This window comes from Ammospiza nelsoni, chromosome 11 (assembly GCF_027579445.1).
Source record: "Ammospiza nelsoni isolate bAmmNel1 chromosome 11, bAmmNel1.pri, whole genome shotgun sequence".
NCBI lineage: Eukaryota > Metazoa > Chordata > Aves > Passeriformes > Passerellidae > Ammospiza > Ammospiza nelsoni.
The window spans coordinates 16,935,289-16,959,661 of record NC_080643.1 but is presented as its reverse complement, the minus strand read 5'-3'; the positions used below and the strand labels follow the sequence as shown (position 1 = coordinate 16,959,661).

General features: G+C 51.2%; 1 protein-coding gene across 3 annotated transcripts in view; it reads right to left on the bottom strand.

The window, feature by feature from the left end:
* The window catches only part of DAG1 (dystroglycan 1), a 49,792-nt gene extending 25,707 nt beyond the window's left edge, over window positions 1-24,085 (bottom strand). The window contains exon 1 of one of the 3 annotated variants that reach the window (XM_059479929.1): window positions 23,993-24,085. The gene's annotated coding sequence lies outside the window, so the exon portion shown is untranslated. Of the gene's footprint in view, window positions 1-3,590; window positions 3,683-23,473; window positions 23,515-23,992 lie in introns of those variants that run through there. The other 2 variants (XM_059479928.1, XM_059479931.1) reach the window with 2 other exon arrangements.
* Window positions 24,086-24,373: the final 288 nt, after the last annotated feature.

Sequence of the window (24,373 nt, the reverse complement as noted above, 5' to 3'; positions counted from 1 at the left end):
GCCACAGCTCTTCATTTAAATACATTTACCCCCCAGTGACTAATGCAGAGCAGGCAGGGCATCAGCTGTGGACCTCCAACTTTTAATGTTTCTCATGAAAACTGCTCTAAACGCTTCTTGGCAGAAGGAGATAGAAATGTTCCAACTTTAACCATCAACCATAAAATGGGAAAGCTGTGAAATGAAGCAGCATTGCTCCCATGTCACAGAGGCAGAGAGAGCTTCTGGAGGAAGAATTAACTCCCTAAAGATCAGCAGCTTCCAGCTGGGCAACACACTGCCCTTAAACCTCCAGAAATTCAGGAGTCACTAAGAGCCATCAAACGACCAGCCTCTTCCTTTTCTTGGAGACCAGGACTGAAGGGCAGTGACACTCTGCTCCCCACAGTCACCTCTGGCCCAAGCTGGCCACCCTTTCCTCCAAAAGCAGGAGATCTCCAAGAGCCCAGGCTGACCAAGGCAGAAGAGGACAGTGCATGGCTTCACAGGTCCATCTCCTCCCCAGATGCTCTGGTGCAGGAAGACTGATTTAAATTACAAAGCACCAGACACTAACAGAGCCTGCACTGCATTCCTGCTGCATTCATGTCACTAAATTATATTTGAACTAAATTATGTTGTTTAACTGTGTAATTATAAAATAAGCCTCATCTGGTTTTGACCATGGCCACAATGGCTTCAACCAGGAGCAGGGAAGACTGGAGCTGCTCATCACAGCTCCCCTGGCACAGAGACAGCTCCAGCTTTTCTCCCCACCCTGCTCTGGAATTGAAAAATCAAGAGACAAGTTCAATTATTTCAAAGCGAGACCGGACTTACTCACTGCAGTATCAGTGAGATTTAGGCTTTTTTTAAAACACTGACATTCTGCCCCATCCATACACATAACAGGACACATTCAGCCATAGCTCAAGCTCATTCCTTAAACCAGGAATCATGCATTCAGGATCTGGGCAAGAAGGGCCATAGAGACCACCCTGACAGCACAAAGCCAGGGTAACTAAATACCAGGTTAACTAACTAACTAATAACCTGCTTCTCTCTCATACAAAGCAGTTTAAAGGGCTGCTCTGAGCAATCCCCCTGCAGCAATTCCAAAATAAACATCCTGCCATTCCCTGTTCCCGAATTCCACAGACAAAAAAGTCCAGAGGACTCAAAAATAGGATCAAACTGTCCTGCTCAGACACCAGACAAGTTATTCAAAACTGGGACCCAAGGACAAAGTGGGTAAAGAGCATTCACAGGAAAAGGGGAGGCAGAGAGACTGCAAGGACAAGGCAAGGTAAACTTCTGCTTTCCTTCTGTAAGCAGCCACAGAGCCTGTGCAGTGTAACACAATTGCAACAGTTAACTAGCTGGCATGGGATCTGGAATCAGACCTCAAAAAATGGCCCTGAGGTTTAGCCACAGCAGAAAAAATCCAGTAATTTTTCCCTCCTCCATCTTGTACGGGTCAGAGATGTTGAAAGCAAGGTCTGAATGTTTATGAGGAAAAAACCCTAAACTGCGGTGTATTTCAAATAGTGTGAGCACAGGCTGCATCCCTCTATTTTGACTTGCAATGCAATTTTTACACGGGAGACCAAAGCTGGTTGCCCAGCCCACTGACACAGTGTCCCACAGCTCCCTAGGTGACATCTGGATGGCTGTGAGGGGACAGCAGCACACACTCACAGCTGCACACTGACTTGCAAGATGGCAGCAGCTGTGGCAACTGAAGTGGGCACATCAAAATATGAGTTTAAGTTATAAAGAGAAAAAACTGGAGGAAGATGGGGCAGATCCTGTACTGACTTCTTCCCCAGTGCAAAGAAACACCGTGGAGCATGGGATGACTCCTTCTGCAAGAATCCCAAGAATGGGGGCAAAGTCATCAGAGCTCCAATGCTCGGATGCCATTCTAAGGCAACAAGGTAAATTAAACCAGCACTCAGCTGGGTTTTGTAATAGTTTGATCCTCTCCAAGCCAAGCATCACCTTTTCTTGCTCACTGTGTGTGCTCTGGACACCCAGAAACCACTCTCCCCTTCACCTCTCAGCCAAGTTAGAGGTACCCCGTGTAACCCTTTTGTAACAGCCGTGCCTCTAACGCCCCTTTTCCCACTGCTTGGGGCTCTGCTCCCACAGAACCCCTTTTTCTGCCTTGGGGCACCCAGAAGAGAGCACAGCCCAGCCCCAGGCACAGTCTGTGCTGCTGACCTCGGGAGAGAAACGAGAGCAGCCCCACTTCCCAGCCAGCAGCCACCCACAGCAGCCCTAAGTGTTCCCGAAGCTGTGCAACAGCAGACAAATGCATTAATCACTCTGAATCCACCCCCCAAGTCACTCTCACTTTGATTGCGGCTCAGCACTCCCTGACCTTCAGCTAATGCGATGGCCAAACCCCAGTAATTAGTTTAAGAGGGCATCCTGTTACTCAGCACCCCCTGGACTATCCTTGCTGTGCTCACATTCACATTCCTAGGGCTGCACCTCTATCCCAGCAAGCCTCAAACACTTCCCAGAAAAACCTGAGGGCTCTCTGCTATCAAATAGCACAGGAGAACATAAACAGTGTAGCAAAAGCATATGGGCTCTACAGAGAGATGCACAAGCACTGCAGGAAAAGGCAGTCCTGGAGCTGCAGGGAGGCTGTGGAGCTCTGAAGGTGTGCTCAGCCTGCCTGTGCTTTACTGAGCTGCTGCAGATGTGGGGAGACAATGAAACTGCTTATCACAGTACATCCCATTCAGGTTCCAGAGAGCAATTCCAATCCCCAGGTGGCAGGCACAGCAATTAGGTACCCCACGACACGCACCAAAGCTCTGCTTTGCTTGTGTTAACTTCAGTGGTTATACAGGGTTTCCCTGGCTCACTGTCTTTAGCAGATTGTTGGTTCAGGGACGAGATCAGGTCAGTCCTGCAGGACCTTCCTGCACCTTGTACAGCATTTGGAGCATGCAGAATGGTCCATATGTATGCACAGAACTTAGAAGTAATTCAGTTGAGCCAGCTACAATGGAATGGTCGCAACTCCCATTCCCTTACCTGGAGGGGCTGGGCTTAGAGCTCAAAAATAAAAACCTAATTACACCACAGCCAGGATCTCTACAACAGCCCACCTCTGAAGAGCAGCTCTGGATTGGCCTCTTCTGAGCTTCATAATGGGTTGTAGGGGGAAAAGGTGGTTCATGTAAGTCCATCCCTTACAAACAGAGACACTATGCCAAAAATAACCTGGCTTACTGGTTACAGTCACCAAGCACTCACTTAGCAGCTCTCTGATCAGGGACCATACTGTCCACACCACAGCATCACCAGAGTCAACTGCTCAGAGCAAACAAATCCAGGTTACAGATCTGAAACACCTTCCACACACCATCAAAAAACACTCTCAAAGGTAACAAAGATGCCTCCTACTGCAGGCAGCAGCAGCCAGACTGCCTCTCACTTATTCCTCAAGACCTTATGTCAGCCAGGAGCTTTGCTTACTGCTGTAGACTGAGCCTAAACCCCCCTCTCCCAACAGAGTATGATGCTGCTCTAGGTGATAAAGGCAACATCTAAAACCTCAAGGCTGCAAATAATGAGGTAAAAAGTCACAATACCTGAGAATTAAGGTTGTCTGTGAGCTGGTCCCAGCAAGTAGCACAGTTCACTGCTTTTCTCCACCTCTATTCCAGCTTCTGCCTTTGAGACAGGTGAGCCCATCACCCCCCCATGAGAGTCAGCAAGCAGCCCAGGAGAGACTGGCTCCTGCTCCCAGCTCTGGGATAGCACAGAGGCAGCACCTCCCTCCCACTGATTCAGTCCCTCTGGCCCCGGGCTGGAGGAGGTCCTGGATGGACAGGATCCATGAAAACCAGTCTACAAAGCACTGGTGAACTGGAAGCCTTGCAGACGCCTGTAACCCGATAAGATCCATAAGATACAGGGCATTCAGCTGGGAGGGGAGGTGGCACAGGTATTGCAAGCAGAGCCTGGGGCTGCCAACCTTCCATAAGCCTTTGTGCCACCCCAGCACCTCTCAATGCAAGCAGTTAGGGGCTGTTTGGTTTTTAAATACTGACAAAATAAAAATTAAAAAAAAAATCTTTTAACCCTTGGAAATGGCCGAACTGCTTCTGCTGAAAAGCTGAAACAAAGCCTGAGGCAGGGACACAGCATGGAAATTCGGCATGGGAAATTCCAGGGAGCAGTTAAGCTCAAGAGTTAAATTCCACTCCAAGCAGTCTGTGTGGCAGGCAGTGTGACCGGTGTCACCCAGCCACCGCTGCTCCAGCAGAACTGCCCCAGCAGCTACAGCAGGGCACCCCACACCCAGGGCTGGGCCTGGATCCACCCCAAACGGGAGCTGGCTGGGGAAAATCCTGCACGAGGGAGCTCTGCCCAAGGGTCTGCAAGTGGGAGGCAGCCCCTGGGGAATGTGCTGAGGGGCTGGAGGCATCGGGATGTGCTGCTCCCTGCTCACTGCCCTGCACCTGCTCGGTGCCGGCCCTGCAGGGCAGCTCCAGGAAGGAGCACCGCTCACCAGCTGAGCCATTTCCAGCCAGGAGCAGGCTGCCAGCCAGGGTGCACAGGCCAGGGCAAGCTGCTCCAGGCAGGTGCACTCAGGTAGCACTGGGAATGGCACTGTGACCAGAATTGTTGCTTCAGCTGCTGCTGAACTGCTCTCTAAAACCTGAAGGGAGCAACTCCCAACACAAGCCCCCCATAAGCCAAGACGGTGCCCTGTGAGCAGAATTTGAAAAGAGCATTTTGCTGCTGGAAAAAGGGATGTTTCTGAGATCTTTATTCTGTGCCTGCTTTATTCTATACCCCTGCTTGCTCCCTTATCCTCACTGTGCTTATTCCTTGGGAGAGCTATTTCTCTCTTCCACTGCTCTTTCACAAAACCAAGCAACAATCTGAAGAAAAACTGATAAGAAGGCTTGGGGCACATGTGCCTTCATTTTTCTTAAAGATAACTATCAACATCAGCACCGCCCCTGCAAAGGCAAATCACTGCGAACTGGAGCTGAGTGCCCGGGGCACTGCAGACAACAGCAACATCCACACCAGCTGAAGTAGCCAGGGAAAAACCTGCAAGCCACTGAAGGAGAGGTCTGACCACATCACCTGCAAGCCCATGGCTTATCCCAGGCGTTGCACCAGCGCACAGAAACGGAGTGCATCCAAAGCACTGGGATAACACATGAATTCTGACACAAGCACAGCAGCCAGAATGAAAGCTTGGAGGGAAAAGCATCCACAATGTCGTTTGGGATGGCAGGTTTGCTCTGCTTGTAACATACACTGCCAACACTCCCGGGAAAGCTGCTTAGAGATCAACAGATAAAGGCTTTTCGCCATTTAGCCTGTTATTTCATGTAAATTGGGTTGCCCTGCTACAAAGAGGCATTTCCATATGAAGTGAATGGTGCTCAAAGAATCAGGAGCAGCCACACCAAACCATGGCTCAATCCCTCTGAAGCTCCAGCACCAGAGGACCCTGCTCCCCTTTTCACAGGTCCAGATCTGCAATCCAGAGTGTCAGTCTTCTCACTCAAAAATGCAAGTGATCTCAAAGCACCACTTCCTTAATATGGGCTTTTGTCCACTGAAATAACTCCAGACTCCTCCGAGATATGAAGTCATGTTTTGAAAAGCAACAGTGCAGAAAATTCAATTAACTAATCGAGTCTGTCTTCTGCTTGGACACCACAGAAGCAAGACTTCCCAAATCCCATCCCTGAGATGTGGTATGTTATTGATGAGCTCTGCTGCTGCAACCCTTCCAGTGGGGTTTACAGGGTCTGCCCCCACCCTGCCCTTCTGGTTTTGGAGCAGGGAGTCCTGCACCAAGCACGGCATGCTCCAGAGAACCAGGAAATCTACCCTGCTCTTAATTTGAACCTTGGTAGAGGCTGGAGGGAGTTGGAGAGGACAGGAGTAAACCAAGCTGGAGGCAAACAGTAGCTCTTTAGAGGAATAAACCACTCGTCAGCCTGTCCTGATTGATAAGTACATCTGCCAGTCCCCACCTGCTGTTCACATTCCTGGCATTTCTTTCTGCAGCATTTTTTTCCCCCAACTGCTGCAGAGGAGATTTAAAGGAAGGGAAACAGGCCCCAGCTTAAACAGAATGAGGAGATATCAGGCCAGTTTTCTTGCATTACATTGGGCAATCTGCTGAAGGGGTTTATTGCAGGAGCCCTAGCAAGTTCAGAAACTTCTAATGGGCGTTACGTGCTCACCTTTGCTCTTTCCCGCCATCATACCTCTATTAAATTCCTGGCAGATAAAGCAGGGGGCTCCAAAAAGGTCTCTGCAGCCTCCAACCACACAGCCAAAGTAATTTTATGCACTGGTCAAACACTCCCTAGAGCACAAGGGAGATAAGGGTGAAAACACAGCAACTTCTCCAAAACAGGGAGGGCTCTGCTGCCTTCCCTGCAGCTGATGAGCACAGGCAGCAGGGAGAGCAGGCAGGACAGCTGTTAGGAGCAGCAGCAGACACTGCTGGGAGAGCAGGAGCAGGAGTTTTAGTTCTGGCTTTCAGTCCTGCACATGGGTTAGAAGTTTCTCCTTGTTATCATTAGTTTTAACACGGTGAGAAGGTGATGGAAAATAAACCAGTACAATTATAGCAGAGGGTGGAACATGAGCCTGCTTGTTGTCGGAACAGGAAAAAGCAGCTCTGAGGAGGTCTCAAGAGATTCAGTGTCTAAGTTCCCAACCTCTGTCTCAAACTAGATCAAAATTAGCTATTAGGATCAAGTTTATTAGAGCACATACCCATAGTGAAATCCTATCAGGCTGGTTGCTGCAGGGAGCCAGGGCAAAGCTGCATTTCTGGAGCTCGGGTGCCCCAGCACCCATCTAAAGTGATTTCCTTTCACCGAAAGATGAACTTGGACACAACTGCAAACAAACCTATGAGGTTTTACTTATTTGCAGTCTTTGGGGAAGGAGGGAGGAGGCAGCAGGAAACAATCACAGCTTTCCCCACGCCTGGAAGAGAAACAAAATGTGAACAAAGTTTTTATTTCAGCCCAGGGTGGATATTTCCATGGCAGGCAGCACCACTCCTTAGGGCAGAGAGCACAGCAGAGTCTTTATAACTCAGGGAGAGTGCGATACGAAATCTGACTGACCCTGCATGCTCCTGTGGAGCAGCACAGTCCCAAAGGACACCCCAAACCCTGGCAGCACCAGCCACTCCTCTGCAGGACATTTCAGAGTATATTTCCCAAAGCTGCCACACTCACTCATATGAAGGAGCCCGAAGTTAGTGGTGGTGAGGAGCAGGGGAGGGCAAGCCAGGGGTGAGCAGTGTTTGATTAGCCAGCTAATGCGTGCAGCTGTCCTCCGGTTTTATGGCCTTGGAGGAAATTTAAACAGGAACTTTCTATAAATTAACTGCCCATAAAATGAGCATGTTTTCTCAGTGCACCAGAAGGTCGGGAAAGGTCTGCTCAGCCCCCTGTTCCCAGGACATGGCCAGCAGCCTCCACAGTTGCTGTTTCTCCTTGTGAAGCAGAACGTGAATTCAGCCCGTGAGCACTGAGCTGGCAAAAGCACGCTCTCAGAGCAATCAGAGTCACTCTCCATTCACAGCAAACTAATAATTTATCTTTCCCCTAAAATCCCCAATCCAATCCAGATGTCTAAGCAGTCTTTGTCCCAAAAAGCAAACTATACCATGGCCTCAGAGAGACAGTGGCTCGCCTCGCAAGGCTGTTTGTTCTGCAGGAGCAATGCACACGCCGATTTCAGTGCCTGCCAGGTCCCAGGCTGCCAGTGATAACGTGGTTAGAGACACTCTACCCCAACCCTTCTGGCTTCCTCCTCATCCAGAGGATTATTGAAAAGTTGCCCTTAGGGAGATTCTGTTGAAGAAATGCACCTGACATGTTCCCAGTTTTGAGGAAATCAGGAGGATGGGAGAAGCCAGGGTGAAGGCAGTGCAGCAAACACAGGAAATAAAAGAAATAAAGTAACTTGCTCAAGGGTACATGAGGAGGACAAGTGTGGGTGGTCACCCTGAGCCACAGGAGGAGAAGCCTCGTCACACAGGACCCTGGGAAGGGCTGTTTCAGCAGGGGACAGGCTGGATCATCCCAGGAAAGGAAGAATGAGGCATTTGGCAGAAGGACTGAATTCCTCTGGCAACAAAGGTTAAGCACACAGCTGCACCTGTCCTGGGGAAAGGGACCCGTGCCAGGTGGGGAAGGAGGTCACAGCCCCCCCAGCATCCTGCTGTGGGACTGTTGGGGAAGAGCAGCAGGTTTCCCATGCTGGGGGGCTCAGCACAGAGCCCTTCTGTCACACTGGCTCTCCGGTGTGCTGGCAGCAGCCATGGGCTGCAGCACGCCAGGGAAAAGCTGTCCAAAACACCTATGGAAACACTTGGAAGAGCTGAAAATAGAGTTTGGAAAACAAATGCTGACCAGCCACACAACTCTTCCAGGAATATATTAAGTGTTAGTGTAGTTGCATTCCAGTCCCTGAGTATATTTTCAATAAATAAATATTTTAAACCACTTTGTTTCAAAATTTATTATATTATTCAAGTACTGTGCAATGCTTCACATTTTACATCTGCAGGCTGCCAGGCAAAATTGCTGCTGATTTTTAAAACTCTGCTGTGCTGCCTAGGGTATCACTTTTAGGTTTTTTTCATGTACTTTTCTACAAACACATTTATCCTGCATAATAATATTGGGTCTCTACCAATACACCAAATCCTGTTTTAATCGTGGATTAAAACATCTTTATTCACAAACCAACAACAATGGGTTTATTTTCACATCTATCTTCCCCCCTGTTTTAACAGCCCAAAAGAAAATACACCAGTAACTCTGTATGCAAAGGAACTCTCTCAAGAAGTAGGTATTTTTGCCATTGACAAAGCCACAGTGCGTTCCACTGGCAGCAGTTTCTGGGAGCTCCATTTGAGCAGGGCTGCCAGGACACAAGGACTGCACGTAACAAGCCAACTCCACTGCAGACATGCCAGAGCTCCCCCACGGCCCTGCTCCTCTACAGACACAGCAAGGAAGCATCAACAGGGAAAATGGATCAGCCTGTGTCCTAACCTGGGCATCCCCTCTGCACACAGACTCAATCCATGCCCTTCAACCCAAACTGCATCCACAGGGACACTGAGCCCTCCTGCAGAAGGGAAAACCCAGACACAGCAGCTGTGTTTTTGGAAGGTCCAAAGCACAGCACACAGCAGAGTGTGGCTATGGCAGATCCTGCTCCCCAGCACCCATCCCATCACTGACACAGGTCCTTGAGCACCAGATATCAACTAAACACAGCTTAACCTTCAGAGCACAGACTTCCACTGGCGCTGTACAGCACACAAATATTAATATTGACAAATAAATTCAGGCCTGCTTAATCCAAAACACACAGCGCTGTCGCCAGGCTTGTGTTTTGTTTGGAGAACAGAGCAGACACTCCGAGCCTGGCTGCCTTACCTATTTCTGAAAGCCAGACTTAACTCAACCCAACAGATAACAACCAAGCTGAAAGCCCAATCCTCACCACAAACCCCTCCTGCTCATCAAGCTCTTGAAACTGAGAGGGGGAAAACAGCCCCGGGGTGCTGCAGTTATCTCCATCAGTGCTGTGGGGAGCTGGGGAGAGAGAACACATGCCTGCCAGGCCAGGCACCTGGGGCAGGTAAGTGCCTGCCAGTGTTCCTCACCACTATCAGCTCAATCAGCTTAGAGGAGCTCTGGGACTGCTCAGCACAACAGGGCTACATGACCCCTCTATCTCCTTTTCCATCCTTACAGCTTAGGCTGTAAATTCTTCAGGGACAGCTATAAAGCAGGAGGTCCTCATGGAGCACTGCTGGCCATGGCTAGCTGGGACTCTGCAGGGAGCCATGGCAGCAGTTCCAACAGCCCCCAGGTAAAGATGCTGGGTAAGCCTAAAAACTGTGAAAAATGTTAATTTCCTGCACTGGTATGCAGACTGCACCTAAGAAACTGCTTAATTGGACACGGAGAGAGGAATCAAGGCTGAAGTACAGTAATTTACATTAGGGATTTTTGTCTTTGGTGCAGGGTAGCCAACACACACCACGTAATTGTAGGGGAGCTTTGGGGTGGGGAGACTTGTGAGGCCACCGAGGTGACATCGAGTCAGACAAGGCTGAGAGATGAAACCTCCTATGCAGCACAGACACCAGGTTTGGGTATGGATGCAGCATTAAAGTGATGAGCAGAAAGTAATACAGGGCTGTTACCTGGGAATCTGGAGGGATATGGGCAAGGAAGAGATGGGTTCTGAAATAGGAAAAAATGGACAACAAGATGTAGGACAGAGAAAAAAGGAGGGCCGACCTTCCTGTTGTAGGAGCAGGGGCACCTACAGACAGCCATGACCCCAAAGAACAGACTGAACCGCCAGGGTGCCAGGGAATGCCCCAGACAACCTGGACTCCCCATCCGGTCTGTGGCCAAAAGGCTTGCTGTGGGAGGGCAAAGGGGGTGCACTTGCACACTAACACAGAGTGCCATGGCAGGGAAGGGTGACAGATCTGCCACTCAGAAGCAGAGCCATTTGCCAGATTTAACAGTGATAACTATGAGCTTTAGAATACTAAGTGTGTAAAATGCTCTAACTGGAAATTAGTACCAGTGCTGTTTACTAGTGAATCTCATAATAAACTCTGCAGCACTGCAGCCTGTGGGGTGAGCTGCCTGCACCCCAAAGGGGCTGGATCAGCCCAGGGCTCACAGGATGCCCCCAGCTCTGGTCCCTGGCTGCTGCCCAGGCTCCTCAGTGGAGAGGTTAAGCCTGCGTGGGCAGAGGATCTGGGCTGCTTGTGTTACATTTGCACAACACTGACCCATCACTGAACACCGTGCACACCACCACCACGGAGTGAGCACACCTGTGGCCACACTTTCAATTACTGCTAATAATAAACCGGGATAAAGAGCTTAGAAGTTGGAAGTGCCTGTGCAAAACACACCTGCAATTAAAGGGGCACTCCTCAACCACACCACATCAGCAGGAGCAGAGAGCTGGCCATGCAGGGACAGGAATAGGGCCCTCCATGCATCCTCCCACTCTTTGAGCAGGACTGACCTAAATCCTTCCCTTTTCAGACTCCAGTGGCAGGAGGAAAACGAGCCGGTCTCATTAATTTCCCCTCCTGCTGCCTGGTGAACTTGTCTACAGCAAAAAAAAATTATTCAAAGCTATGCTGGCGACCTGGCAACTCAAACTCAAATGACCTGCTGCAGCATTGCTCACCTCATGGCCAAGCTCTGCTCTGGCCCCCCGAGCTCCTCAAGTTATTCAGCTGTGGACATTTTACAGATGCAGGGAAGACACCCAGCAAGGGAACTGTTCCTCTGCAGGGCAGTTGATGCGAGAAGGGCACGTAGTCCATGGACAGCTGGTGGCTCAGAAAAGACTTCTCTGCTATGCAGGAGACCCTGAGACTGGCACAGTGCACAACACAGGCGACTCCTCGCTGCAGCTTCCTCAGAGCCTCACTGCAGCCAAGTACACCGGGGCACCCTATTTTCCTGTGATTTCCAGAGTTCAAGTTGATTTTTTAATCTGACAGGAACAGTAGAAGACTATAAAAAACCCCACAGTGGCCTGAGCAGCTCCGGAGTCTAAAATAAACATGCCAAGCCCTATTTGTGATGGAGTAAAAATAGCTTGTTTCTCATACCTTCCCAGGACCTCTGCTTCGTACACAAAAGCTTCACAGGTTAACTGCAAAAATATCAGATGTGCAAGGAATGGCTTGATTTGAGCTTTGCACTGTTTGAGGAGTTCAGAAAACCACCTTGACCCTGCAGCAAAGGGATGAGCCCTCAAAGCTCATCTCCCGCCCAGGGCTAAAGGCCAGGCACTGCCAATTCCCTTTAATAGAAACCACTGTCCTTCTGGAGGAAAAAAATCCAAACAAAAAAAATCCACAAACGTCACTGGAATTACATCTTGTGCTCTTTCTTGGCTGGATACTTTTAAAATGACACTTATTGCACAGAGCAGTAACTATAAAATCTAGTGCAGAGCTGTGCTGCAGCCGGGACGGGCTCCCTGGGAAGCAGAGCGAGCACAATCAGTGTCTGCATCAAAAGGAGAAGACAGACTGTGGCTGGGCTGTCTCATCCTAAGAAACGCCACTTCATAGCGAGTTCTGCTAAATTAACTTTTTTTCCAGGCTCTAAATGTGTCTCACCTGGCCCCTGTGATGCTCCTGAAGAGAACAGAAAAATAAGCCCTGGGAGGGAAGCTCGGCAGGAAAGCCGAGTTTAATCATTACATCATTCCTAGGGACAGCTCTGCTGGACCCACAAGTGAGCACCAACCTATTTATGACTTGGGTTTAAAAAAAGGGCCAGAATTTGCAATGCATCTGAAGCTTGCTGGTATTTATACAGGCACTAAAAGGCACCCAGGGGAAAGGCCAGGCTTGCAGGAGCCACCAGCTCCAGGAGCCTTCTGAGAAGCAGCCGGCACATGTCCCTACAAGGCAGTGCTGGCAGGGGCACATGCAGCTGTCCATCTGCCTCAGCCCAGCAGCACACAGCAGCCTCAGGCCAGCCCAGACAGCACAGGGCAGGACACTGGTGATGGGGGACCCCAGGGAGCACCTTCACCAGCCACACACACCACTGACCACCCTGCTCCTCCTCCAGGGTCACTGCTGGAATTCATCTCCAGAAACCTGGGCTCACATTGAGGAGGCATAAATTAAGCAGCAACCTGGGGCTTTGGGTGAGATGCAGAGGCATCTCCAAAGAGCTCTTAGCACAGTCCCGCTCATTTTAAGTGAGAGGTACAAGAATAATGAATTTTCTTGCTAAATACTCATTTAGTTTAGCAGGTCACATTGAAAAGCTCAACATTTGTACTTTAGATTATGTTCTTAACCATGCCCACATCATACTGAAGGCCAGCATCTACTGAGAACTGATCACAGGTCCCTGAAGTTTCCACTTCTTTATGAAAGTCACTTTTGCACTTTGTCTTGAGCCAAAGGCTTCAAGAGATGGAAAAGACATAAGTTTCCCCTCAGTTACTTATTTCCATTATTAAGCACTCTAGCAAGTAAACAAGGAAACCCACACACCTTTCCCAGGTTTCACATTGTCTGGCTGCTTCCTGCTCGTTAGACACAGACATTCATCATTTATGGTCATAACTGTTTCAGAGAACAAGGAGAGCAACCTGCAGCTTTCCAGCCCCTTGTACCACCTGCCTACACACTGTCACTGAATGGTCACCTCACCAGATGCTCCAAGGTAAAAATCACAGCTTATCTTATATGAATATTTGGTGCTAGCTGTTATGTAAACACTACTGTTTTTAGAGGAGGCTTCTCTCAAGTCCCTTGCTCTCTTCACTTGTATTTGCTTCCCATTCTTTCAGCTTATTCTGAAAGGGCAGGACTCCTGGAAAAAATGTTCTTCATATCTGGTAGGCAGGGGTATGACAGCCCAGCCACCAAACACCTGAAACACCAATAACCTCACCCACACGTGCACCCCAGGATGTCAGCTCATACCTCCACCCTCCAATGCACTGCATCATGCTTCCTTCCTACACCAGTGAACTCTTCCTCCTATTCAGTGGCCCACAGAGATCTCAAGGGATCATGCACCATGGGGCCTGCAAGCTGTAATCCATCCTCCCATGCTGGCAAAGACTTGGAAAATCTGTAGAGAGAGGAATGGCTGGGCTTTCTCCCTGCCTCTTCCTCACAGGGCAGATGTGCCGCAGCCTGCCTGAAGACCCACAGCAGCATCACAGGCAGCCCCATCATCATTGTAATCATTGTAACTGTCCAAGGAAACATTTCCATCTCTCCCATCCCAGCCCTCTCCTCCCTTTGTGCTGGTACAAGAGTTACAGTGCACAGAGAAGTGGATGTGGGAAGTGACACACATTAAAGGAATGCAACAAGAGACAAACAAGAGGCCAGTTCCCATCTGGTCAGTCTCCAGGCTGGATGTGGGGTCTGCAGGATCACTTCTCTTTTCCTTTTCACAAGGGAAAGGTGGGAATTCTTCTGCCAGCAGCACCTGCTCAAACCAACTGAGAAGCTGAGCACACCAAGTCTGAACCCTGCAACAAACTGTGCCAGGCAAGAGCCCTGCACAGAGACACCAAGGAAAACCCAGACAATTCCAAAGATAAAGAGAAATTAAACTGGGTTCAGGTGGACATCTCCCATTCATTTCCCACTATTGTCCTACCCAGCATCTGAGCAGCACACACCGAGAGCTACGGTCACCTCCCACAGCAGCTGCATCCTGGTGCAGGCACAGCAATTCCCTCAGAGCAGGAGGCTCCAATGGGATCCACTCCACACTAACAGTCCTCTCCAGCACTCCTGGGCAAACTGCAGCAAGGCCAGTGACCTGATGCAGGTCTCTTTTCAGCCACTAAGCCACTTTAAAAGACATCTAAAAATACATGAAATGCTTTTCTCATGTGACTTTTCTAAGTGAGGGACTGCTCTAAAGCCTGCAACCACAAATGGAACAAGAGGTGGCTGCAAGATCTCTTTTCCTGCACCAACAGCCTCTACACTGGCCACCTGTTGAGGCCAAGAGACCAGCTGAAGATAAAAACCTGGAGCATTGTGCTTGGCAGGATCAGCTCCTGAGGTAGCAGCATTCTCCCCAAGGGCTGTGCTTCCGTTCAGGAGCACCACACAGATGGGGAGCTGCAATGTTTTAATGTGCTTCTGCTCCAGAAGGATCTTTAGCTACACCCAGAAGAGTTCAAATTTATACTCCTCCCCACCAAGCCTGAAATAAAAAATAACTTCTCAGCTCTGCTGACACAGGTAATTCCTCTCCACAGAGGAGAGGAGGTAAATAGGACAACTGTTTGCCTTTGAAAGTGCTTTGCAAATCAGCTCAGATGGCTGCTGCCACAAAGCCCAAGCAGGAGGCACTGGCCACTTCAGCTGATCCTCAAGCTCTTTAAGAGTAGATTTACATTAAGTTTCCCATCAAGACTCTTCCTCCACTCCCAGACTGGAGCAGAAAAACTCTTCTGAGATGCAGACCCGTGTGCTTACAAGCTCCTGTACATGCCAGCAGACACTGACACTGGGCAGTGAGAGGTGTCTGCTCCTGGATGGGCTCAGGCTGCAGAGCTGAGCCATCTGCTTCTGCTGAAGCTGAGGGTGGCTCTTCCTTGCTCCAAAGCAGACACCTCACTGTGTGCCCAGGCAGCTCCAAGCTTCAGCTGACCTTTTCCAGTTGGCACAGCCTACAACTGCTGGTCCCAAACAGGGCTCAGAGTCAGCTGTGCAGAATTCACTAATAATCATCTTAGTCACTGCTTAAAGAAGAATCTCACCCCTAAACACTTGCCTAGGGAGTCAGCCCAGCCAGCCTTAATTCCCATATATGACCAGAAATGAGGACTTCAGCATGTGGAGCAATCTTTGCTGGGCTCCCAGCTGGAGTGACCAAGGCACACACCACACCAGTCCAGAAGACACTCCCAGGGCAGAGCTCTGCACCCAGCCTTGCTCTCCATGATCTCCCTCGTGCTGGTGGCAGATTGCTCTTCCAGCAGGATGTGAGCTGACCAACTCATCCCAAAACACAGGTAGGTGCGGCCAAGGTGTGCCTTCATAATTGCCCCTGTATGCAGTATCTCAACTTCATTTTAACTTCAGAAAAAATCAAACCCTAAATCTCACTGCCTCCTCTGCTCTCTGCCTTTCTTTGTGGCACAGGGGAGAAGCTGCCTCAAAGGATTTCCTGAAGCATCATATCAAGGCAAAGGTTTTGAACCAGCATGTGAACAGACTGTAAGAAATCCATAAAAAGTGCCAAGAGGCTTACCTGGAGTCAGCAGGATTAAGTTTCCTATACAGAGTTATGCACCTCCAGGGGAGGCTTTAGGAGCCTGCCATTCAGGGAAGAGAAAAAGGCTGGAGGCTGCTGAGCTGGGTCACGCTGGAGCAAAGCACACAGCACCAGGATGCAGCACAGAGGTCTGCAGGAAACAGCTTCTTCCTGTGACAGCAGGACAGCACCACGAGCCCTCTCCCCTGGGACACCAGGGCCAGGCACAGCCACTGCCAGAGCAGGGACACCCAGGGCAGGGCACAGCCACTGCCAGAGCAGGGACACGCAGGGCAGGCACAGCCACTGCCAGAGCAGGGACACCCAGGGCAGGGCACAGCCACTGCCAGAGCAGGGACACCCAGGGCAGGGCACAGCCACTGCCAGAGCAGGGACACTCAGGGCAGGCACAGCCACTGCCAGAGCAGGGACACCCAGGGCAGGCACAGCCACTGCCAGAGCAGGGACACTCAGGAACAGGCACAGCCACTGCCAGAGCAGGGACACTCAGGAACAGGCACAGCCACTGCCAGAGCAGGGACACCCAGGGCAGGCACAGCCACTGCCAGAGCAGGGACACCCAGGGCAGGCACAGCCACTGCCAGAGCAGGGACACTCAGGAACAGGCACAGCCACTGCCAGAGCAGGGACACTCAGGAACAGGCACAGCCACTGCCAGAGCAGGCTGGGACACACAGCAACATTCAGCCACCGAGGTGTGTGACAGATGCACGGTCCCACCTGTCCCTGTCCCAGCAGCACCCGGCTCCAGCAGGGAAAGCAGGAGGAGGAGGAGGCCAGCAGCACTTGGACCACTCCCACCTGAGCCAATGACTAACAGATTGGAGGAGCTTTGGTGGAGCAGCACAAACAAGAGGAGGGTCAGCACTCCAGTTTTCAGGAATAATGGGTGTGCAGTGCGATGGTGCTGGGACGCTGGTTTGAGGGAGGGTGGGGACTGAACCACATCTCAGTGCTTCCAGAGGGCAGGAGCTCATCCACCCCTGGCTGAGGCTTCAGTAAGCAAACCTCACACCCAAATTAGCCATGGCAATCATGGAGTATTTCCCTCTGCCACATTCAGCACACAGAATCACACACAACTTTTATCCTGGCTTTTCACCGTTACTGCACAGGGAGCACTACTGCCTTCTCAAAGCTTTAATCCCTCAATATACAATTTTACATCACTGCCAGTAGCAAGTGAAGCCCTTTTTCATGTTAGCTTTGACTACAAAGTTTTCATGAGGCTGTAAAGCCCCATTCCTACACTTTTCCTACAGTTTAGTGCTAAGGGTTCATGGGCTTTGCATGCAGTACTGTTACAACATGTTGCTTTAGTTTTCTCTCGATATTTCTGAAGATTTGTGTTTATCTCGGCAATTGTCATTCTCAGATCAAATTTCTTACCTCCCTAGAGGCTGACCCCTGCTATTCAAACAAAATCTGACTCTAAGATGTGGTAACTCTTTCTTGAAAGAGCAACCAGCACAGGGCACAAAGACAAACAGAGCACTGACTTTATAAACACCACTGGAAGCACAAAATTCCCCGGGTAGAGGACACAAAGTTTCACGTTTTGGCCACACAGCTCACCCTGGAGAAGTGAACTGATACCATGGAAACACATACAGCACCATGGCACAGACCTTTATGCTAGATTACCTGACAATCTCAGTCCAATCACTCACAATTACTGCCATCAACACAAACGTTAATGCCCAGCCTGAAAAACACCTGATCTGACCCAGACACTCATTAAAATAAGGCTGACTGCCCCATTCCTGATGCTCTGTCCCGTTCAGGATGGGCAGATCTGCATTGTGACCATGCTGCAGAACTTGCAGGACCTCTTACACATCCCATACAACAGCTATTCTGTGCACAAACACCACACTGCGGGAGCTTTCAATGAACTGAAACTGAGAATTAATGAAACAAATCAATTATACGAGTTGCTTGTGCCCATTAAGTTCAGTTGATGCCAGTACCTCTGCAATTACACTTTCCCACAGGTCTTAAAGCTTTTGCTATGGTAGGAGAAAGGAAAGATGCCAAGGAATTTCAGAAGATAGGCAAAGGACGTTTTGAATTTTAGGAAAAATACTGGCAGAAGATTCTCCCTTGGAACTGGCATAGTCCCACCCTTGTCTCCAGCCAGCCTTTACCTGTACCTGAAGAGGCAGAAATCTGATTTTTAGAGAAAAAGACACATAGCTACACTGATCCTGTGTAGCTTCCTGGTAGGATCCTATGAAGCTGAATTCAGAGAGGGTTTTAGAATAACCATCTTTTATCCCCTTAATGTAGGCCCCCAGGCACTATCATAAAAATTCCACTAGAAATATTTCCTTTGGGGTGGGGAAACACCATGCATGGTCTGTCATGCAGGAATCAGCTCCTACAGCACACAGAGCTCACACTCCACAGAGGTCAAGACCTGAGAAGAAAGCCTAGGGAACATGAACAGGGAATCTCTGCAGCCTCAAACATGCCTCTCATTCCCCACCTAGAAGCCCACACCTGTGTAAAGCCTTCCTGCAAGAATCCCAAGTGCCACAGCACGAAGGTCACACCTCACATTTCAGCAATACTCAGAGAAGATCTGATGAAATCTCTTGCTGTACAGGGAACTCCCAGCTAGAGACCAATACTGAAGAGCTGCTTTAGAAAAAGGTTCACACTGGAAAAACTCCCAACTATTTCCACCCTGATTAAAGTGGAATCTGTACAGTATCCTGGACTGCTGAATAACTGAGCACTACAGACAGGAATCTTGGTCCCTCTCTGCTGAAACTGAAAATTCCCAAAGAAGCCATGCACACAAGGAAATCTTGGAAGCTCTGGAAAGAGATGTGATTCCCAAAGAGGATGGGAGAATCCATTTGGGGGCAAGAGGGAAGAGGCAATTAGGGCCAGTCTAGCAAGGACTAGCAGCACACAGTCCCCACACTGCAATCTGAGGTTGTGACAGTGGCACAAGGCTTTCACATCACCTGCCATGATTCAACACTCCAGTGGAAAACTGCTGGTTCAAACCATCACTCAAGCTCATCCAAAAATCAATCCCTAGCCTTTGGGACTGATATAAAATGATCCGTATCTGCTACTGGAAACTCTCATCAAAACTACTGAATGCTAATCCCCACCCTTAAGGAACACACTTCACAGAAGATTAAGCTTCCTGAAGTCGAAATGCACAGTCTAGTTCCAAAAAAGAGAGAAGCCCGTGTGAATTCAGCACACACATCCAGCACTCCTGTGACCTGTAACCACGTGAGATTGAACTGGAGCCTCTCTGGAACCACCTCTCCACCCCAGAGGAGGGAGGGCAGGAATGCTGCCTGTCAGGTCCCCATGAGCAGGATCCACCAAGGACTGCAGGAACGGGCTTCTGAGCCAGCCAGCACACAAAATATTTTAGAATCTGCCCATGGAAACCCTCTACAAATTAAGCCCTTCTCAGAAAGTACAGCAGGAAAGACACACCATATCCTTACTGGGGTTGCAGTGACGGCAAAAGCACCGTGGTGAGACCACAAGGTGAGAAGAGCAGAGAGGAGAGAGCACGAGCGGAAACCTTCACTCAGATACATTTTTACAGGTCAGATGAGGCTGTGAGCCTGGTTTTCTAAAGAAAAACCCTAAACAAAGTCAAACCCAGTGGGACTGGGAAAATTTTTATTGCAGTTTCCAAGCCTCACCCTCTTGCATGTCAAAGTCACACAGTCCTTTGAATCCCACCAAGAATCACTCTCCAGGCCCAGAGGATACCTGCAGGACAGTGAAACAGGGAGGACAACTCAACCCTGAGAAAGTAAATATCTGTTATGGCCAAGAGCACCATTATAAAGGGAGAGCTCTGCTGATACAATGGCTCCCTGCCTTCAAGGATGGTCTAACACCCTTTCCTTGCAAAGGGAATAAAGGGTCAAGCCGATAAAAACCACCAACTTTACACCAAATCAGCAGAATCAACTGCTCCATGCATTAGCTCAGCAGCACAGCTGGCTCCTGGGAGGAGGCAAGAGGGCACAGCTGAAAGCAGAGAAAGAGAAGGGCCCTTTTAAGAGCATCAAACCATGAGGGTGGCTGAGGTGACCACTTGCCCTGATCTAACCCACCACAGGGACCATGCCCACCTCCTCCTCCTCCTCCAGGCTGAACCTCACTGCTTTTCCCTCTGCAGCACTGAGCTGCTGACAAACTCCTTCTGGTTGGGGATTCACAAGCTCCCTCCATGGAAAATCCAGGTTACTAAACTGCAGAAAGTTAACCCAGGGACAAAACAGGTCAACTGAGCAAAATGACTGCAGGCACAATGGCATGCCTGGGGTCTGACCCCTCTGCTCCAAAGGCAGTGAGGCTTACCCAGCTCAGCCCTCCCACACAACCCTCTGCTATCTCACCCCGGGACCAGCACAGTGCCACTGGCATGGCCTGACAGTGACACAGCCAGGGGCCACAGAGCTGAGCTCCATTTGTGTTGGGGGTTTGGCAGCCACTGTGAGCTCTCCACAGACAGGGGAGAGGGCCACAGTAAGGAGATGAGGGAGCACAGGGTAGCCCTGCAGCCCCCTCTGGCTCTTGGTTCCCACAACATTGTCCAGGGACAGGACCCCAGATTTGGAAACTGCTGCCATGGGCAGAGATTCCAGGGAATCTCCTAGGGTGCCTCAAGGCTCTGAAAAAACAGCACTGAGGTGACCTTGAGCAGGACATGGCATTCAGGAAAACAGGAGGCCCCTGCTGCCCGCCCAGCTCCAATCAAAGCCATGCCACTCACCTCGCCCCATCTCCTCCTCCTCTCTGACCCAGAACAGCTCCCAAACCAGGGATCTTTCTGCTGGTCTCCAGGTGACCAGCTCAGGCACTGCACAGGGACAGGGCCTGCCTGACATGGGGACTTGGACCATCTCCTTCAGACACTGCTGCATCAGCAGAGCAGTTCAGATGCTCATGAAAAACCCACTGACAAAAATCTGGTAACATCAAACATACACAACCATCTTTCTTGCTGGCAAGCTAAAATTTTATCTCAGAAAAGCTGAACCAGAGACAGTTTCAGTCAACAGATAAACAGAGAGAGATACACAGACAGAAGGCACCAGACTAGGATGTGCACCTATGTAGAGTGTTCACATAGGTTAATACATTAACTTTCCATCCAGCAGCACCTTAGTAGTTTGCTCAAATTCAATCTCACAGAACAAACCCTAAAAGCACAGGTTCTTCGGGTTGATATTTTATTTTTCACAGCTTAAACATGGTCACAGTCCTTTGCAAACTGGGTTTAAGGTACAGAGCTCTCCAGACTGCACAAACATTCTAAGAACAAACATTTTCAGCATACCAAGAGCTCAGATACACTAGGTCAATCCAACTGTGTTTATTTGTATTTCACCCAAATCACCGCCAAAGTACTCGGAGCTCAAGGAGCAACAGCCTCCCACTGATTCAGCAAGAGACCAGAAGTAATTGGTAGACAGTCTGCAAGCACCACAAAGAATGCCAGAGGCATTTATTTACATGACCCCTGTTTGCCTAAGAAGAATTCAGCGTTTGCATTTTCCTCACTCAAATTAATCATCACTAGACTTCACTCCTCAGTACTATTCCTCAGCTAACAGGAGTAAAGGCACAAACCACCCAAAATCATCTCCACAAAACTTTTCAGATAGAGTCTGAACGGGAGAGTAAAGGCAGATCTTTATTCCATCAGCTGGAATTCCTCCCCAGACTGACACAGCACCCTTGGAGATATCTCTCCAGGACAATTTGTCTCACTGTCTCTCCAAGGAACATGGAAAAGGCAAGGAGACACCATTCCTACTGGTGAGCAGCACCACTCCTGCCAGGGCAGAACCATCACACCTTCTCTGCTAAGCTGACAACGCACTGCACCTCACAGCTGTGCTGCAGACACCAAAGCACGAAACTTGCCCAGGATCTGGCTGCTGCAACCACACAGTTCTCTTCCCCCTCAGTGCAGAGCCCCAGAGCACTCCCAGGCCTGTCTGCTGGCACGCTCACACAAGCCAGGACGCAGCAGGACTCCCTCCAACACCATCCCCTCACAGTCAGAGCATGGCTCTGCCCAGGACAGGCAGCCAGAATTCCTCCAGAGCAGCCACCCATGGAACACAAACCATGCCCAGAGCGCTGGGCCAGCTCTGACCAGGAGCTGCACGGCTGGGGCTGGCAATGACTCCCACTCTGTGGGTCCCACACCCTCCTTTGCCCCCACTCTGCCTGTCACACACCCTCCTTCCCTCCTGAGAGCAGCCAGCTCAGCACTCCAGGCTGGGACACGAGGAGAGCAGAGTGGGTAAGTTACCAACAAGTACCAGTGTTTCCAACAGCAGACAAGTGCTTGAGGCCAACAAATCCCATACATACAAAACCTACTGGTACAGAGTGAGAGCAGAACACCTTACTGCTATCACCACCATAATTCATACTGATTCTCCAGGTGTGATGCCAACAATCAAGCAGAATTTACAACTCTATTTACACAATGCTTATAGAAATGGGTATGCCTGAGCCAGCAGGTGCTGTCAGCAACATCTCCCAGTTATTGGAGCATTTGTGCCAGCTCCCAGAGAAGTGAGCCTGAACTGCAGCGAGGAGTCAGTGCGACCTGGAATCAGCCAGGCTTTGCTGATTACTCCTCTGAGTAAACAGTGGTGTTCCCAGCACTTCAGCCTGCTCTCAAGCTCCTTCTGTTGGCATACTACCCTATATTTAGGAGAGAAGAGTGCAATGACAAGCATTGGGAAGAATGAATAAGTGGTTTTGGATGCTTGGTATAGCAGCAGAGACTGTGTGAGAAAAACCTAAGAATTAGAAACTCCTAAAGTGACGAAAGGAATCTGTAAAGCTAAAGGTGGAACCAGACAGCACTCCATTTGGAAAGTTAAACAGCAAGTTTTGTTAAGAACAGTACTCACAAGGCAAGAGGCATTAGCAGTCAACCCTGTAACAGAAATGGGTGGTAGAAATAAGCTCCTGCTTGGAAGGGCTAAGAGAAAACAGGCAAATTCTTGGGTTTTTTTTTTACACAAAAACCAGATTTTAATTTCATTTTGGACAGGTGAATGCCAGTGGTGTTTTCCCAAGCCTAGGAGCCCAAAGCTCCAGGACCAAGGGAGATACACCTCAGGGAGTGACAGCGATCCCTACAGCCAGGTCCTACATCCCCCTGCCCACACCTTCCCCAGAGCAACAGGACCCAGTTACACTCCAAAAACACGCATTTGCCAACTTCAAACCTGTGGCAAAACTCAGTAAACCCAGGCCTGTTGACTTGATGGGCATTGGAAACTTGTGTGAGCCACTTTGCAGCCTGTTGCTTCCAAGGAACCAGGGAAGTCACAAGTAATATCTGAGTAATATTTGCCATTTAGACCTTTTTGGGCGGTAGGACCACTAACGTGCCTTTAGTCACCTGCCCCGGGGAGTGCAGATAAAGTCAGCCTGTGGCTCTGTGCCTCCCGGAACAGCCGCCGCCGTTAGTCACGCTCGCGGTGCCCGGAGCCAAGGTCAGCCCCGGGAAGCGGCGGGGCCCAGGGAGCCCCACAGGGCCCCGCTGCCCGGGACAGCCGCCGCTCCCTGAGGAACGCACAGCTCCGCCACTACCGGGCACCCACCTGTGCTCCCACGGCGCCGGGCCGGTCCCGGTGAGCGGGGAGAGCCCGGGACGCCCACATGGGGTTTGTCACAACCGGAGCCGCCTGCCGCCACCGACAGCACCTGGGCCGCTCCCGGCGAAGGCCCGAGACTCACCCGCTAGAGCCCGGGCCGCCCCAGCCGCTTGAAGCCCCGGGCCCGCTCCGCCTCCCGCCGGCCCCGCCGAGCACTCCCGGGCGCGGCGCCCACCCAGGGCCGAGGGCGGCGGCGGGAAAGCGGCGCGGAGGGAGCGCGGCCCGGGGGGAAGGCGGCACGGGGCCGGTCCCGCAGGCCGCGGAGGGCGCGCTGGGCTGAGGCGGCGCCGCGCCGGGAAAGCCACCCCGCCGCCCGCTCTCCGCCAGGCCCGGGCCCGCCGCGCCTCTGCCCAGGCCGCGCCGCCGCCGCCAGCCCCGCTCCCCGCCGCCAAGGGCAGGGCGGCCCGGCAGGTGCCGCCGCAGCCCCGCTCCGACCGGTGGCGGTTCCTCCGTCCCCGCTCTCACCGTGCACGCCGGGCCCGGCCCCGCTCCCGCCGGCTCCGCGGCCCCGACGCACCGAGCGGGCGGCGCGGCGCGAGCGCGACCCCGCGCGGGCACGTACCCGGGGGCGGGGCCGGCGCGCGCGCGCGGCGCCTGGCAACCGGCGGCACGAGCGCGCCGCGGCCAATCGGCGCCCGGCTACAGCGCCGGCCGCGCCCCCCCCCCCCACGCCCCGCCCCACCAAGCTGCCCCGTGCGGCCACGCCCCGCCCCAGAGCCCCGCCCCAGAGCCCGCCCGCTCCCGTGGGGCCCGTCGCACAACCCCGCCCCTGCCCCGCCTCCAGGGCCCCACCCCGTCCCCAGGCCCCGCCTCACTGGCGCAGGACCCGTCCCCGCTGCTCCGGGC